The sequence below is a fragment of the Mastacembelus armatus genome, chromosome 24 (genome assembly GCF_900324485.2).
Source record: "Mastacembelus armatus chromosome 24, fMasArm1.2, whole genome shotgun sequence".
NCBI lineage: Eukaryota > Metazoa > Chordata > Actinopteri > Synbranchiformes > Mastacembelidae > Mastacembelus > Mastacembelus armatus.
This window is the reverse complement of record NC_046656.1, coordinates 12847416-12866334: the sequence shown is the minus strand read 5'-3', so window position 1 is coordinate 12866334 and position 18919 is coordinate 12847416. Positions and strand designations below refer to the sequence as shown.

General features: G+C 38.5%; 1 protein-coding gene across 1 annotated transcript in view; it reads right to left on the bottom strand.

Moving 5' to 3' along the window:
- The window catches only part of LOC113137022 (estrogen-related receptor gamma-like), a 97170-nt gene extending 80426 nt beyond the window's left edge, over positions 1-16744 (bottom strand). The window contains exon 1 of the mRNA XM_026318303.2: positions 16660-16744. The gene's annotated coding sequence lies outside the window, so the exon portion shown is untranslated. The remainder of the gene's footprint in view (positions 1-16659) is intronic.
- Between the last annotated feature and the right edge of the window lie 2175 nt (positions 16745-18919).

Genomic DNA, 18919 nt, shown 5'->3' with positions numbered 1-18919 from the left:
GATGGGTATTGGTGGTAAATGAATCCAAAATGTACCTCAGCAGATTTTATCTCTTTCCTCGTTTCTTTCACTGCATACACCTTTTAAAAATTATTTACTGAGGAATTATCTGGATTCTGCTGAACATGGACTTTGTTTTTAGGAAGAAAATGACATTTGAGGTTGGTTTAATACAGATAAGAACACTGTTTTTGTTTTTTTTTTTTCCTTCTGTCAAAATTGCTACCTCAACCGCAAACCTGCAAAAGACCTATTTCCAGCTCCCGGCTACTGGATGAGCAAGCCATAATCTGACTCAAGTTCAGGGTCCATTTCTGGGTTGGAGTCTGACTTTCTCAGAACTTGTGCTCTTCCAAGACTTACCAATGATGAATTGCATGACACGTAAATGCACAGAGGTTTGGAAAACTCTGTCTGCTGCTATTCCCTGAGCAGATTAACAGATGTGGAGGCAGAGAAAAAATGAGAGGGGGAAGTGAGAGGCAGAGACAGAGGGAAATAAGTATATATGTGTGTGTGTGTGTGTGTGTGTGTGAGAGAGAGAGAGAAAGAGAGAGAGAGAGTTGCTGCAATAAAATCATCAGGTCACATCAGACCAGTTCTCAGGCCCCAGGGTGGAAAGAGTTGTGTAATTCAGCACACATATGCATGCACGCGCATGCACGCACACACAGAAATATATATTATATATATATATATATATATATATATATATATATGTGTGTGCGCGTGTGTGTGTGTGTGTATATATATGTATATGTCAAGCAAGCAGCCAATAGAATGAAGGGGTGAACAAATATGTAAACAAATCAACTTCATAGACCTTTATAGCTAAACAAATGAATGGGAGGTCTGGATCAAACTGCAGCATAATGTTACAGCAGAGTGTGTCTTTCCGTGACAGTATTCCAATAATATAGAAATGGTGTGTGCAAGAGGAAGACAGAGGGAGAGCAGACGGAGAGAAAATAGCAACTGTGAGGGACAGTGTGAGATTATAATTAGCACACCCTTTAAATCAAGATACAACATGACAATATATAAAATGTCTTGCTCTTCAAAGAAACAAGCCTAGTAAACAAGAGTGAACAACATGCATGTAAATGACTGCTGGTTCAGAAATATAGAGAAGTAAAGAAAATAAAAAACAATTTATGAGACGTCAGAAAGACAAATGTGGATCTTATGTATCGTGGTGATTATGTATCTTTTGAAATATAATCGTGCTTCCTCTTACAAATGCAAAGTTGAATTTATCCATCAGGTTAGTCCTGTTTATACAGACGGGTGATAAATTAAAGGGAAAACCAACATAAAATACCACCTGTATGGGGGTATCCCTAAAGAACAGCTTCAGCACACTTTTGGGATTGGTTCCACATGTGTCTGACACTGCTGGCCAATCAAATACAGGTCAATGCACGTTCATGATCAATTACGTGTTTCTGCTGTTCACCTGTTGGAGCCTATTAGCATCCTTTTAATGGATATTCTGCTATATTAGCAATATTACATTGCTGGATTACTGAGTTCCTATAATTGTCACTTGTGGTCCAATCCTTTCACCAAAAAATTGTGTTTATATACATCTGATCTGTAATATTAGATGCGTTTTTAGTTTTTTAAAAATGTCATGAGGAAGCATTTTAATAAACATATCTACAAAAATCACAAAATACTGATAATGACCTGCAAGAGGTTGTTTTGTTTTCTGAAATATCTGCTTGTATGAAGTAAAATGTTGATTTCTTAAGGCACTGACAGCACTTTGTTAAACTTAAGGAAAAATAAATAAAAATAAATAAAATATTGACATGATGCAAAAGACAGGATCCGTTTGTTTATTGATATTTAAATAAAAACGCCATGTTTTCCTAGCCTTAAAAGAAACGTCTGGGCTGCCCAGAACTACCCACACGTGGGATGAAGACCGCAAAACGTGTTCTCCGATTCTCTGACAGTCAGTACATTTTGAAAGTTTAGCATTATGTAAACAACATTTTGGGCAGGAGGAACTTTGTGGCTGTGGTGGCTAAACCTACACAGTCTTGATCTTTTATGACATTGCGTCATAAATAGGTTACAACTTTTCATTTTCAAATAATAATAATAAAAACTCTTTAAAGAACTCACATCATGAGACACATGGAGTCAACGTCACATGCACAAACAGCCAAACTGTAGAGCATCCTGGCAATAAAATTATAAAATGACTCTTTTGTTCGTGGAATCTGTCTAACGCTGCCAGCAGTGCGGTTTAGGTTTCATCTACCTCATTTATTTTGTCTCTGTGTAGCTGTAAACACCTCCTCCATTTACATCAACTTATAGGCCCTGATGCTTTAACTACTACTATATAAACTCTGGAAGAAACATGTGGACTGAGGATATGAGGCATTTATAGCATCTTCTATGTACTGTATGTGTGTTCAGCTGGTCTGGTATGTCCATGCACATACACACGAATTGTGTGGAAAAGTGTAGCTGAGAGAAAGAGAACCCTAAATCGAGTGGACACCTGAGAAGGAGGACTCCTTAGATTACCCTCTAGGTAACTGTAACACTCACTTTCTCCCCCAACGGTGATCCCAGAAGTACAAACCAGATTGATGGGTAAAGGAATCTCTTTAAAAGCCTCATATACAGCTGCCACCACTCAAACAGGTAATGGAGACAGTGTCAGCAGGTCGCTTTCTGCTGCACAGGCTGCAAAATGAAAACCTAAATGGTTTTGCTAAGTTTATTATCTTTCTGGCTGTCTGGGCACAGTATATGTTCTCACAGTTAGTGGGGATCAAACCGATGAAAACATCTATGCCGTGGTCTCTCCACAAAGAAGAAGAGATTTATATCACTTGGATAACGGCTAAGGAACACAAAGCTTAAAGTCACCAAGTCAATGAGTTGCAAGGGGCCCCAGCACATGAAAGAAATTATAGAAATAAAGGCTTTCTTGATCTCACTCTTCTTAAAAGGATACTAGAAATACTATAACAGTGCAAAAATGGGTACAGTGCTGTATTAGGGGTCATTAAAATGAATTGCACTTGATGTTGGTCCACAGAAAGAAAAATCTGCAGGTGTTTCATATATGTCTACTGTGATATCCAGGGGTTTATGTTCTACAAATTTCTATTAAACCTAATATAAAATGTAATATTCTCCAGCTGCTGTTAAAGTGATCTTTCTATATTCAATATCCCAATTTAGACCTTGTGGACTCACCTATATTGGCTATAAGCTATACTATAGAGTAAATGCCAAAAAAGGGGCATAACAGAAGCTGTTAGACCAATGGAGGATTTGCCCAATAAACAAAGACTCCAGAACAATGCAGGGTTGTTCAGATATGAGGTATCCAGTGGTGACAACCCACTGAAATTCAGTCAACTCGTGTCTTTGGTCTGGTACTGTTTGACAAGACCAACAAACTTGAATGTTTGCTAAAGTTTGCAAACTATTTCAGCTCGAACAAAAACTTAACTGTTCAAATGTTTTGAACAGCTGCTGTGAACATAACTTTACCCTCATTTACTTGTGGATACAGGAAACCACACTGTTGTACTTTTGTCCATTGACATACACAACCTCATGCCAACATTACTCAACAAAAGTGGAAAAAGTAAAATTTGTACATCTCTAATAGCGCTATAATTACTCTTCTATTGGTAACAAGATATTTCAGCCTCCGTGTTGCTAAGTAACCAGCAGAAGCAAAGACATAAAGCAAAGATTAAGCAAAGAAAAAGCAAAGACATCCACAAAGGCAATGAGAAACATGTTTGGTTTGTGCCTCTCATTAATCAGCGTGAGACCTCATGACTCCTTTGGCTGGCGGTGCTCCATAGACGACTGGCTGCTCTACGTCTCACACTGTGTGTGTGTGTGTGTGTGTGTGTGTGTGTGTGTGTGTGTGTGTGTGTGTGTGTGTTGTAATGTACAGCAGGCCTACGACCCCTCCATGGAGCTTCATATGCGTGCACATATATTAATGTTTGGGCCCACATCCCAAACCAGGATAGACTGCTGGGTTCCAATAACAACACTAGTAACTATTTCAACAGTTAATTGCATTGGTAATGCTGAAAATGAGGACGAAGCACAAAAAAAAAACCAAAACACAAAAATGGGGGATTGGGGTTGTCTTGGTCTATATAGCTTTTAATTCCTCATTATACATACTGGGGGTTCATGTTTGGGTTAATCAGCATTCAGTCCCTCCTGCAGATGAAGGGTTGTCTGTGTGAATGTGGAAGTTATTCAGGCTTGAACACTTGAACTCTGACTTTAATTATGAACCAGGCTTGGGAAAAATAACATTGTCATATTGCTTCTGTTAGATCTTCCCATTCTCAAAGTGAAAGAGCTGTGTGGATTAGCTTCTTAAATCCAAAAGCAACTGCAATGCCAACTCGTGACTGAAACAATCAAAATCCACATTTTCTTGCATCATAATAAATAAAAATGCATCATTTAATGAGAAACTGGAAACATATGAACCTGTAAAACTGGAATTTTAGCCAGAGAAACCAAACTAGTAACAGATCAGCAAGGCGGTGACCCCTGGTTGGTCCTGGGTTGGCATGCCATTCAGAATCGAATTGAGACAAACTTAGGAAGTTAAGGAGATTTATGAAAGTAAAATTTATTTCATGAAGCAGAGGCCTGTGGCTTTTACTGTACATGTTTTATTCAAGAATAAGGTTTATTGGAACAGCAAACAGTGTTGCTGCCAAAACAAGGCTTATTAACTGGACTAAGATTCACTGAAAAGTTTACATTTTTTAGATTTGGTGAATACATTCTCAGCAAATAACCAGTTCTGCTGCATCTGCAGGGCAGAGCTATTGGCAAAGCTGCTTAAAAAGTGAACGCTTTTTTGCGTGCACAGTATTATACCAGGGTTTACAAATGCGGTACCACCGCAGTAATGGCAGCTTGTCTACTTCCGCCTACAATCCAGATTCATCTATATAATTTACGCCTTGACACCAGATCAGCAAGCCCAGTGGAGGTTTTTGTAAACGTTGTGTGGCAGCAAAATTAGATAAAATTGCCAGTGTGCGAGTGATCCTTTGGCTCACTTTTGGACACAATAACAGGACACACTGGGCTCCCAGAGGACTGACTACTTCAGAGGCCTGCATTAATGCTACATGTAGGATTTCTAATCTGTAAGTCACTATGATACTTAAACAAATCTACACTGCATAGTTTTCAAGCCACATCCTGTTCTCATTGTAAACAAAAACTAATGTGGGCTGTCCCCTCTCACATTCCCACTACATGCTCCAGCAGTGCACAGAAAAATCTGCCCTGTCAAACTGTGTTCTTAAATACAGTCACCGATGTCCTGATTGAAACAAGAGGAGCTAAGCTCAAGGTTAATTTGTCTTATGAGGGTGTTTCTAAATGCCTCTAAACAAATGGCTGCTGTTTTGGTTTCTCTGTCCTCTAATGCTCACAAAATCTAATTTGTACACATGGCCAAATCGGATCTGTAAACAAGCAAAATAAGATGCCTTCTTCCTCTGTTACTGTTCTTCGCCTTAAAACTCCAAACCCAAAACCACCTTCTCTTTGTATTCTCTTCCAAATGAAATATTGGTTTCACTGTGACTGTAAACTGAGCTGATCAGATGTGTTTTGTTATGTTTGCAGAAGGCAAATAACAAACATCCTCGTAGTCAAGCTGCGGCCCATCCAACGGTCCACTTCTCCAGCCCAGTGACTAACATGTTTCTTTTATTACATGGATTAAGATCTAAACTGAGTTTTGTCCTTTCAGCACCACAAATATAATCAGTGTAATGGGAAACAGAAACCCACACCGCGTTAAAAACAATCGTTTTACTATTACGATTTCCAAAGATGGAATAAGAAATAACATTGCCACTTAAGATTTACTGAGTAATTCAGCTATTTTTATTCATTTTGCAAGTCAGTAATTTTATTTTTACAGCTTTATGTTTTCACTTACTTATTGGCACATTTAAAGAGGATCCATTAACCTCAGAAACACAGATTTGCAAATCTACATTGAAAACTTGCTAAGGGTATTGAGTAGATTTTTTTTTAATTTTTTTTAAGCATACAATCATCTTTGGATGCAACAATGGAGAAGGCACCAAATGCCTTATGTCCAGCAACATGACATATTCACATTTTTCCAGTTGTAATGGTTTGCAGTGATTGTTGGTTGATGCCAGGACTCAAAATATACACAACCCTGTTTAAATATTGGAGTAGTACAGCTGAGCTAACTTGTACAACTGACCTGTTTAAACACTTTTAAACATTGCGCTTTTAACTTCTGAATCAGTTTTTCCATCAGGGACCAAGTCAGTAAACACATCCAAAAAAATATTAGTGTTAAATATCTACTTGTCTCATCTTCTTAGATGTGGCAGCCCTGTCACTAGAAAACTGCTCTAATGATTCTAGTATTGTGCAGCTTGTAACAACATATGCACAATAATGATTCAATTATTTGAAAAAATAAAGGCATTGATATATATTATTCCTACACCCTATTTAATTCTAGTTGTTTGTTGAGTGTTACAGCATATAGGTTTAATAGTATTAAATTAGCCTGTTTTCTTTAGTTGATAAACTATTGAAATGAGGTGGCAAAGAGAAAATGTATGCCACAACATACACTGTGGAAGATAAGCGACGCTTTGTCACAGAAATTCAAGCAAGACTGATTTTGTCTACAATAAATTTAGGTTTGGAAGACTCCACTGTAAAGGCTGTGTGTTTGCAGACATTTCACACTGGGACAAAATGCACACTTTGCAGGGCAAAACACACACATACAATAAAGTAAAAACACCTTACTCATTAAATTATGGTGTGATGTACAATTACATTTTTTATTACATTCTGAGGGCCATCTATAAAACATTTGCCAATCCAACTGTGTGTTTTGAAAAGTCAAATGACAGAAGTTTACGGCAGGATCAGACTTAAACCTCTGTAATCTCCAAAACAGAGCACATAGCCTGCCATTACCCACCACAGTTTCACATGACCTCTGTTTTTTTTTTTTCCAAAATCAACTTTTCACCATTACACATGGTTTGCTGTACATTTGTAATTAACTTTGCCCTGTGCTTCCTCCCTTAGGTGTTCTTTTTTTTTCTGGGATAATTATAACCACTACTAGGAAAATTTTCTATGACTGCATTTAAAGATACTTTTACTTTTTGCTCTCCAGCAACATTTCTGTAAAATTGCTTAGTTTTTTATGCTTGAGTAGGATTTTGTATTCTTTTCAGCCTTGATAATTTCACCTTGTCTCCCGTGATTACATCAGATCGGTCAAACAGACTTGGTCCTTTCATCAGTGCTGTAAATGCAGAAACCCCAGGGTTTGACTATTTTAGAGTCCCATGACGACCATAATCTCTACTTCTGGCTTAGATTTCACTCCATCCATTACAATCTGATAAGAATTCAGGGTTACTAAACAAATGATGGAGATCTAATTGTGACCCTCCCTCTTTTCAGGAAATAAACCAGTCCAGAGACACTTAAAATGACTTTATGGTGCAGTGTATCAGGGATTTTCCAGAAAAGAATCCTTTTACTCTTTTGCTTATTCAACAGTCTGTTGTCCTTTGCCAAGAAATGCCTTGAGATAAGATTTTTATGTCTTAATTTGAAAAAGATTCAACTCATACCTTGCCACTGAACACTGCTACTAGTTGGAATAAATGTTTTGACTAAAATTGAGGCCTGTGTTTTCGCCAGCCTGAATAACTGTAAGACCTACAGGGTTTAATGCCCACTCTCAAAGGGGGGGGGGGCTGCAAGAACATCTGTTATCATTTTTTTTTACTTTTAATGACATAATGTTTTAATGTGGGATTTGCCACACAATGGGCTGATCTCACCACCGTTTTTAATGAACAATTGAGCCAGCAGGTCAACCATCAAACACCAAGAAAATGACAAACTTAGTATACAGTAAAAATAGACCTCATGCCTGATGTTAAAAGTGATCGTTTGAGATGACTGGAGAGCTTAAATCAGTTATTTCATGAATTATGGCCCCAAAGCCCTTCTAAAAGAAGAACAGTAAAGATTTATTTTAACTCTTTACTCTAAAGATGTAAAGGCAAATGAATGCTATGAAATCCAGGCTTTTCACCACACCCAACCACACACATGAGATGGAAAGTAAACAGAATCTGAATTGAATTTCCCAGCAGTGGTAGGGGTCCCATACATGCTGGGTGGCTGTGAGATTCAGGCATCTTCTCTTTCGCTCATAGCTGACTTACCATTGCTACCAAACAACATTTATGAGATTTATTCGAAAAATGAATCCCACGGCAGCTTCTCTTCAAAAATGTGAGGCCTCACACAAAGCCTGCTGTGCTTGGGAGGCAATCAGATGCAAACATGTTGCGGTTTTACTGATACATTTGAGTCAAAAATGTGTCATCGTCCTAATACGAGCTAAAATATCAAAGAAAATATAACCACTGTCTTACATAATCGTAGCCCCTCAGCACTGATCAATCACAGCTATTCCAACGCAACTGGGAGTGGATCCCACATAAAGATCATAACTTCAGACTGAGACACTGACAATTATTGTGCACGGTGCCAAAGCTGCTGAGAAAACTGGATAAAAAAAAAAAAAACATAATCTGGCAAAGCTGTGGCCCAGCTCTGCCTGAGAGACAGCGAAAGTGGCGGTGCAGGTTTATCTCTGCCCAGAATTACGGCCCCTGGAGTTTGTCTAGCTGTGTCACTGGGCTCTCAGGAGCATGTAGCTGCTCACTGTGAGCAGAGCTGTCTTACCTCAGGGGATCAGGGGTGCGTGGCCTCATCTGGTTCTAATTTATAAGAATGAAGGTGGAAACAAGACTTTTTTTGTCCTGTCTTTTTTAAGGAGGGCAAAAAGCCTTTTTTTTTTACATTTCAGCACTGCTTCTTGTTTGAGCTTCTCAGTTAGCTTTCTTGGATTGTCAGCCTTTTGGATGCTTTCACTTAAAGGTGGTTACGTGAACTCAGCCATGCAGTTGCCAATTTAATCACTTTAATGCCAAGAAATTACAACAAAGAAAGGGGAAAGGAATTCAATATTATGTCCAGCTTTCATCTTCAGAGGAGATCTGTTATTGTATATGAAAATCAACTGTATAGGATTATGTGGCAGGACACATTATTAATGTATTGCTTTGACAAACCTTGAAGAATAACCCATTTTCCTCCTCAATGTAACATAAAACCCTTCACTCAGTGTCTGAAATTTTAATGCATTGTTTCTTTCCATCTGAACTTTTATACAGAGAAATAAGGTTTGCTTAAAGCAGACACCAAAATATGAAAATAACTTCATTTCTAACAAAAGACAAAATGTCCTGTTAGTGCTTACATTTGAAAACTGTTCTTGTGATCCTAATTAGAAAATGTACCATATGTTCCAAAACTTACTTTTTGCAAAAGCACATCCAGCAAGATCTAGAGTTAAAAATAGACACCAGGGAAATTTGGAGGTTGTTCAGGTATGTTGTTGGTTAGCCTCATATGGTAGATCCATTGAAGCCTGTCTATTATGATCAAGTATATCTACAGATGTGGTTGGAGAACAGATTTACAACAGACTTGTGTTAGGATTCTTTTGGCTGAAGCCAGATCAGATGTTAATCTTAAGCTCATGGCCATTACCTGGAAAACATAGGGGGCTTTTTAGAAAATATTACTAACAAAAAAAAAGGTATTAGAATCATAAATTTAAATCTGAAATGGGAAGCCAGAGCAGTCAGAGGCAGTGGTATCACTAATGATGTAAGTTTGATGCTGTGAGTTATATGGGACTCATTTCCTTCTTTCTAGTTGAAGAGTGGATTTCATCTTTGAAACGTAACCTTTTAAAGCAGCAGTTTGTGTTTTTAAGACCTGAAACTGTCACAACTGCATCAATACTGTTGCAAAATGTACATTTAGCATAGTTGTTTTTGTTTGTCCTTGTATTAAAAACGGTTATTTTCTAGCAGATTTGTCTTGTGTTCTGAGATTTCTTTCTTTTCTCTTTTCTTCCTTCATCTCTTTCATCATCATTTGAATGTCTTTACTTTCATCACTATTGAATTACTTTCTTCACCCTGAATTGCTTTTTCTCTTCTGTCTCCACTTTCCTAATCTCTTCATCCACTCTGCAATAATACAAGTATCCTGTCTTTTAAAAATCGAAGCATGTATCTAGCTGTACTCAAGTTGTAAAATAAGTAGAAGTAGTGAGCTAAATACAGCTAAAATAAAACTACAGACCAGCAACAACGTTAATAAAGCAATCAGTTAAAATGAGAGGATCCTAAGTAACTACTTGCTTTAAGGTCTTTCATTAGACAGGAATCTTTTTGATTAAGATATATCTTTCCAATGAACTATTTTACCACCTGTAGCTTTAGCAAAAATAATGTGCAGCTTATTAAGCCCAGGGTAGCACCTATGGGTGGGTTAGGAGCTTCTAACAGGCTTTGGCAAGAACATGCATGCACAGGTTTAATGATCTAGACCCATAAAAGTGCCTCACAAAAGGACATAACATTAAATTACAACCAGTGGCAGTATATAGTGTGAAATTATATTATTTGACAAACTATGTCAAAGGTTTTCAGCATGAGAAGAGTTGAAAAGAGGTCATGGTACTGAGGGAGGTTTGTGTCTGACACAGACACATTTTAAAAATGGCAGAAAGTTATTGGTTCACTTACTGATAATGTCAACAGCTGAAGTTACAGCAGTGGATCTGACACAGACTTCATAAAGCCAATTAATGCAGTTTTGTGCCCAGATTTGGTGCACCAAACATTTCTTGGAGTGATGACTCATAAAGCCACGATACACAAATTATAAAAATTACAGTGACTTACACTTTCTGAAGATATCATTATCTCTGATGTCCATTGATTGAAAATCCATAAACCTGCGGGGAAATGACAGACAAAAGCTGGTCAGTATATCTCCAGACTCTTCTTTTTCACTTTTCAAAGTGTTTTTCAGTATCAACCAAATCCACTGATAGTTGTCTGTACACATTAAGGGTACACTGCAGACAAGAACTGCTAAACGCTAAATCAACATACATTTTAATGGTCCACAAAAAGTGAGGCCACATGTTGTAGGCCTCAGCTGATGAACTGACTTCATTACTACATCATGTTTCCTGGTTAAATCTCCCAGTGCATACAGGGATTTGTAGTTCCAAAAAACATGTGTCAGCCTTTGCAAGCCCTCTAAGGGTTGTTCATAATAAATAAAATATCTACAGATATATAGCTTAGTCTGCTAAAATATTTGGCATTCTACCATCCGATGTCCATGCCATCCTAATATATGTCCCACATGTTTTACCTTCTTACTTACACTGACATTCACTCTTGGGACAAGTCATATGTTATATATCTAGAACTACAATTTTAAACTTATTCTGCTCATTTCAAGTTGTGGTAGATAGAATTACAACATCAATGCCTCAAATGCAAATGGAAATACAACTTCAGAGTCAAGTTAGAGAAAGCTATTTTGAGGCAAACCTCATGAAAAAAACAAACAACATCAAGAATCTGCACAATGTTCTAACAACTTTCCATTTCTAAAGAATATGTCATTTTTTCCCCACTCACTAAAGACCCCTCTGAGACTGCCACACTAACCTTTGAGTTTTACTAACTGTGACCCGATACCCCAATGTAAGTGCCCATAAAAATGCCACAGAAATTAATTCCAAGGAAAACTAATCTTCCTATTGTTAATTTTCCAGTTTAATGTTGGTGTCCCTGCAGGAGTGTAGAGACCTCAGAAAATGCTCAGTGGGAAAGGTCATTATTGTGGCTCGGTCTGTAAAGATACAGTTTCAGTCCAGGAAGCTGCAGGATCATGGCCCTAACCACGAACACACCGAAAAACACACTGGTTCAACTTCATGCCACATGGAGAAGTTGCAGGAGACATGAGCTTTTTGCTATGATGCTTTCCCTGTCTCTTCTCAAGAATGAATGCCATTATAGAAGGTAATTAAGATGCCTGCCTAGTAACCCTCTGGCATCAGATACATTATGTTGGAAGCAAGCCTGAGAAGCAAAGAAAACATTGGCCCAAGCGATGAGATTGCCTTGGCTGAAGGAGGAGATAATATATTTTCAGTAACATTACATCAATAAGAACTCATGCTCATGTGTTGACTCATATCTTATCGTGAGCGTCAGACCAAAGAACTTTTTCATTTCACAGCACTATACCAGAGGGTTGTTTGTCTCTAGCACCACTGCTGATACGATCAGGATCAGACCGAAAAATCGATCATAATACTTAGGCCTCACAGTTCTGCAGCAGCTTCATGTCTGTGTTACACATGCCTGGCCTTTAAACTTAAATGTCTTTATAGCCTATGAGCTATAAAGTTATACACTGCTCTTGGAATAACTGGTCATTGTAGACCAGGGGTATAAGCTTAGAAGACAGGGTTTTTAAAATGTCTTACTACAGGCAATTTCCCCTGATGAGCCATAAAATTGTCTTTATATCTCTTTCTCTCTAACTCTCTCCTCCACATTGGCTTCATCAGCAAGTTTCCATGAGATTGCAGTGCCTTTGTCAGTCTCAAGAGCCTCTAAGATACCACACAGTAAATGTAAAGCGATTATTCGCTGGAGGAAAAATGGCTGCATGGTTAACTGGTAAAGACATAGCTGAGCTAGAGGACAATGAGGTGGATGACAGATTGATAACGAAAGAGACGGAATGTGTACTTCTGCTCTGTCCATTATCATTTTACTGCAATTACATGCTGAGGTATGTCTGCAGCCATACAATATTTTTTGATAGAGCACGATCAAACCATTGACTTTTACAGAAGCTGTAGGAGTTTAATGTCTAGCCAGTTTGGATCCAACGTGCGTCTGAGAATCAATGGTTCAAATTAAATGCTATTCACTGCTCCCACAGCCAATATTTACATTTTACCAAGCCAAGAGTGCAGGTGGAACATACTGTAAAATTTGTGCAGGACTTTTTGTGGAAATAGCAAAGACTCAGTACTATATTGTACTACAGTAGTATATTGTGAGATATGTGTATTTAAAACAGCAAAGAAATCTCACTCCAACTTGGTTGAAAAGCCAAAAGACTTTGATAATAGCTCTTCCAAGAGTCAGTAAACACAAGCACATCACAGCGGTATTCACCACATCTGTCAGTGAGTATTATAAAGCATTGGCAGCATGACAATTACTCCCTGGGCCTATTTAATGGTGAATTGGTGGACTCACAGGTGCTAGCAGTCATCTGGGAGTTATCAGCAAAAAGGAATGCTGAGGAGGATGGAAGCAGGACTTCCTGATATCAGGAGGTTAATCTAGAATAAAGAAATTTAGTTACTCCTGTTTGCTCCTCTCTTTATTATTCCGCAATTTAAGGCTTTGCAATGCCATTGGGTTTGAACTGGGTCCATAATATCCAATTAATTGGGAATTCTCACAGATGGCTTATAGCTTTTAATGATGTATCTGCTGATTAATGTCTTTAGAAACGGTAATAAAATGCTTCTCTGTGAATGGGTTGCATATGACCCAGAAACAGTAGAATCTATGATACGTCAAGTAATAAATTCATAACTCATGCGATTTTTCTGTCAAATTAAAGGCTATGTTTGCTTTGAGTGAAATACTGCGATTAAGATTTTAGTTTGACTCCCACTTTTCATGTGTACATTTAAGCCCAATCCCATGAATTTCTTCAGACAGGGACTGTCCAAAGTACAGTACACTGCCTCTAGACTTCATGATGACACAGTGTCTGACCCAGTTCATTTCAAGTGTACTAAACCCTTAAGTATAATTATGTCGCCATCAACTAAAATTATGATTAAATGATCTGGGAATGCATTACCTTAGCAGGTTTCATTACAGATGTTCTTCATATGTTTGATAGGTTGTTAAATTATCTGTTGCACAGATGTCCATGTTCAGTGAATTACTGAACCACAGCTCCTGCAGCCAACTCTTACAGTCCTCATTGTTTTGATGTACTGAGACTCTTGTCTTTCTGATGAGGTGTTATTAAACAATGGGCTTTATATTAACATCATCCATACACAACGAATTTCCCACCGTCTTATCTACAACCGAATCTGGACAAACACAGAACTGATGCCCTCTGGACTCTGTGAATCTATGATTGCATTATTTGGCGTCACTAACACTCCCTTGGGAACTATTATTGGGCTGAAATTTTGCAGTGAGGGGACAATTTTCTGGCCTCTTTAGTCTATGAGGGTGATGTAACTAATTGCAGCTTCATCCTTGTGTCCAGCTCAACAGAAATCTGAAACATCAAGCAGCAACAGAGTTTTACAGACACAAGGACACATATTGTATGGATGACAAAGACAGAATATAGTTCAGGAAAGGGAGCTGGGATTTGGAAAGGTAATAGCTGGTTTTCAGAGATTAGATGACCTCGAGGACCACTAATTTTAGGGTTGCTCTGTTCAGAAGAACGAGAAGAATGTGGAAAGTACATCCTCCCTGATGGTTATGGCAACTGTTGTTTGTTTTTGCACCTGCATTGTAGGGAAGGAACATAAAAATCTTGGTTTGATGCCGCGGTGGAAAGACGATCACACCAGGACTCAGTGTAGCTGCTCACAGTAAGTCACTGCTTCATGTTTTAGGAGGAAATACCTATGCTTGCCATGTGAATAGTTCTGCTGTGCTGTATTCTATATTGTTATAGTTTGTATTTTTAGGATACTGAGTATAGTCAAATCCGACATCTGAATTTATTCTGGATTAATATTGACTAGATTAATAACATTCCCAAACTTTGAGCTGATAATGATGCATCGAAATATTGTAGAGTCCTAGAATGGAATTACTGCAGCTCTGTTCTAGGCAATTACTTCTGCCCTTTGTCAATATATCTGCTGAAGCAATTATTCTACTTGAATAAAATATGTGGTACTTTTTTCCACCTCAGCCTGCATTAATCAAACCAAAATTTCAAACAAAGGCCTGTCCACTCTAATATGAACCCGTCAGACATCTTGTAAGTCATACAGAACCACAAAAACACTAAGAGGAAGTTTCCAGGGTAAGTTTAAATATTCAGAAATGACATGAGTTGCTAAACGTCTGTCCGCTCAGTGATTTGATTTTGTCTTTTTTGCTTGTCTGTGAGGCTTCAGTTTGCATCTCCATTAATCTCACTTCAGCTGTCATCCCTGATATATATGAAGATAAATTGTGCTTTGCAAACATGAAGGCCTGACAATACGAGATAAAATAAAAGCCCCTTTGCTGCCATCATCCAGCTGTTCACTCTCCCGGGGTTGGAATGTGCTGTCATGTGAAGCCCCCGAAGAAGACATTCATTAAAGGATTAGGGCCCACACTTTGTACTGAGACAAGAATGAGGGCAGCTGAAAGGAGAAGAATGAAATGTTCAAAACGATATTCAAGCACCATTTTGCGCATGAGAGGAGATGCTGGCGGTGTAAGTAGCGGCAATCAAAACAAAGTGCAAAGATCCTCTCTTTTCTGAAGCACCGCCATGCTGGCAAAGATAACAGCTGAGGCGGAATCCCGCTGTGGGTAAGCCTCTTTGGTGCACTTTTTCATGTCGCGTTTCAAGGTGTCAAAAAGGCTGAGATCAAAAAAGCCATGACCACTTCAGCTTTTCCTTAAATGGAGCAGTGATCAACAAATTTTCATGAGGCAGGGAAGACACTTTCTCTCTGGAGGAGTCGTAGCAGTAACTCAAATAATTCAAAGAAATTCAGAAGATGAACTCAGAAAGTAATTCAGTTAAGGAGTGTTCTGTGAGAATGCTGCTAATCTTCCAGGGCCTTCCAGTAAGAGCTCATATTTTCAATTTGAGATGTCTGCGCTCTCCTCAAATAGTTCACTCTTTAGTATACTAAAAACTGGTCTTAAAGTGTTTTAACTGTTGTTCCAAACCAAACAAAGGCATTGCATTTCTTTGCTTGTTTATTGAAAGTTTCAATAATAGGCAATTTGGCAGCGACAGTAGGAATCTTCAGCCGAAAACCATAAAAGTGGCAGTATGTGTGGTCTAGTGCTGCCATTGCAGTGAACTCAGAAGAACAAGGGGGACCAGGGCCAGTGTGCTTCCCGTAGCATAACACATGCCGACAGCAGGCAGACATGGCAAACTGGACTCTCCTTGTTCTCACACTCTGTGCCAAATTAGGGGAAATTCTTCCAGTGGCAAGTATCAATTACTCACTTTAAACAAACATCCAAGGCTTTTCAATATCAACATAGTGTGTGCATGTCTCCCTGTAGGGCATCTGATAGGGGGAGACCACACACACGGAGTCACCTTTCAGAATCACCTTCTCCTCACATAAACCTTTTTAATCATTTGCATCCTCTATACATCCTTCTCTGGTTGTTTTTTCTGACATCCATCAAGGTGAGAGGTGACACTATCAGCCTACAAGCAAAAACAAAATGCTAGCTAGCTTCTAAAAGTGTAGTGAAATATTACAGCCTCTAGAGGAATGTTGTGATTCCATCTGGATCTGTAGAGCTTTGTTCAGTCATTTTTTAAATGCTGTGTCAGATTTAGCATCTGTGGGGAAAACACATCCATCATTTTCATCCTGAAATGTCTCACCTGCAAATTGCATGTCGTTGAAGTCGACAGCCATGAAGTCTGCATCGCCTGGCTCGACCCCATCTGGTATGGATATAAATGCAACTTCTACTGGTCAGCATCAGCCTTAACATGTCACCCTGCTGCCACGCATCCACTTGGTCCGTGTGAAGCTCTGCAGATTAGATATTAGATTAGTGTGTAATACATGTGGGTAGATCACGCAGTGTGTGGTGAAGAAAATCAACTCAGTATCGGACACATTAATATTTGCTAATGAAGGAACCACTGACTGTGACTAATCTCATGCTTTGGATGAGGAAAAACCCACTTGGTGACGTCCTGCTGTCTCTTTGGGTACAAGTTCAGTACGGTATGTGAAGAAAAATGAAGCATGCTGACATCACAAAACCTGTATGTTTGATTATTCCCAGCACAGTGTTTGTTTAACAAATTATTAAATTAAACAGAACAACTTTTGGTGACATGCTTTCTATTTCTATGTCCATGTGAGGCTTAGTGGTTATGGTTCTATTCTTGCAGATTACTGGACAAATACAGATGCCATGATGTCATACTGAAACGTTCCCAGAGTAAATTTGGTGGAACTGCAATGTAGAAAAAAATGTTCCCTTACTAAATATCATAAATAAATATAAAGACTTTCGCAAACCAACAAGCCTCTATTTTATTCTAGAATCACCTATTTATCAATCAATCACCAGTAATTCTACTACTACTACTACTAATTATTATTTTTAGGGTTGATACCTAAAAGTTTACACACTTCACTACAGAGGATCTGATCTCAACAATGAAAACCAACTCATTCAAAAGCAACCGCGTTATACATTTACTAATAACTGTATATTTTACTGTAAGTTTATATTTTGGCTGACAAAATTACCTCAAATTGTCATAACATACCACAGAGATGAACACAGTGGTCTTTCACTGCAGCTTCTAAAAACCAGCAATGGCGGGATGACGATAGCTGTGAAAGCTAAAGCTGGTGCACATGTCAGCAGCTCTGCAGATTTTACCAAACCACATGAGGCTTCTACATTAGAGGCGTTTTAGTGTGAAAAGTATTGTGAAAAAGAGTCAAAAGTGCACCCCTTGCTGGGAAATTGAAAACATGAGAGCGTTTCCACACAGGAAGGGAAAAGAAGGCTTTGATTTCTGAAAGTGTTGACAGTGCAAGGACACCTTATCCTGAAACCTCCCTCCCAATGGCTCCTTGAGCAGCTCCCAATACAACAAAGACTTCAGATGAACTGCAGGTCATTTGGTTTTACAGCAGTTCTGTGCGAACCAAATGCACATGATGTAATTCCTTCATTGTTAGTATGCTCTAATGTAATTGTAATTCTGACCTAGAAGAAAAGGTCAACGGTTTGAATGTAAATGGCCTACAAAAATCTCCATTTACTGCTGCAATTGCAGACAAAAATCAGATCCAGGTGTCACACTGTAACTATGAAAAATTCATTTGAACTTCAGGGTTGTGCAAACCCACTATACTGTACATCCAAAATAAATACGTCTTTTTGTGGCCTGCTGGTCAGGGACTGATTTGAGGCAGCAAAGACTACAGACGAGAGGATGAAAATCACACAGTGAGAATGGCTCTCGACCATGAGAATAGAGATGAAGTTGGGTTTTCATATCAATCTAATAAGAGTCATATGGAGTGAAAAAGGCTTCATCAGTCCACAATGGGGATTGATGTGGAGAGTAGAGTGAGAGATCATGGCAGCTCAATGTTTTTCTTGTGCAGTTGCGAAAACAGACACCAGAACTCAGTGCAAGTAGCAGCCACTCCATAATGCAGGGTTTTAGAAACAAATTGGCAATATAAGCACTAGCGACTCTCAATCCTGATACTTTATATCAACATTAAACCAAAACAATCTACCCTTTCCATCAATATATATATTATATATCCATTGTACTGTACAGCAAAGATATAGCCATATTTTATCTTTTTTTTTTTATTTGGCATATCTGCTCTTTTCCCTTATTCCCTTTTATGTGCTATATATTTCTATAGTATCCCTTTACCTTATGTGTTTAATATAACACAGCTTTTTTCACTTCTACATATTGCAACTCATAGAGCGGTAGTGTTTTTGGCTGTGATTCACAATGCAGATCAGGTCATCAATTCATTTAGGGTTTAGGTTGGATTCGTTGCCAGGCTTGGCCATATGTGAAAGCCTCCTTGAGGAAGACACTGAAATTTGAAAGTGTTTGTCATAGCCAGGCCAGTACCATCATT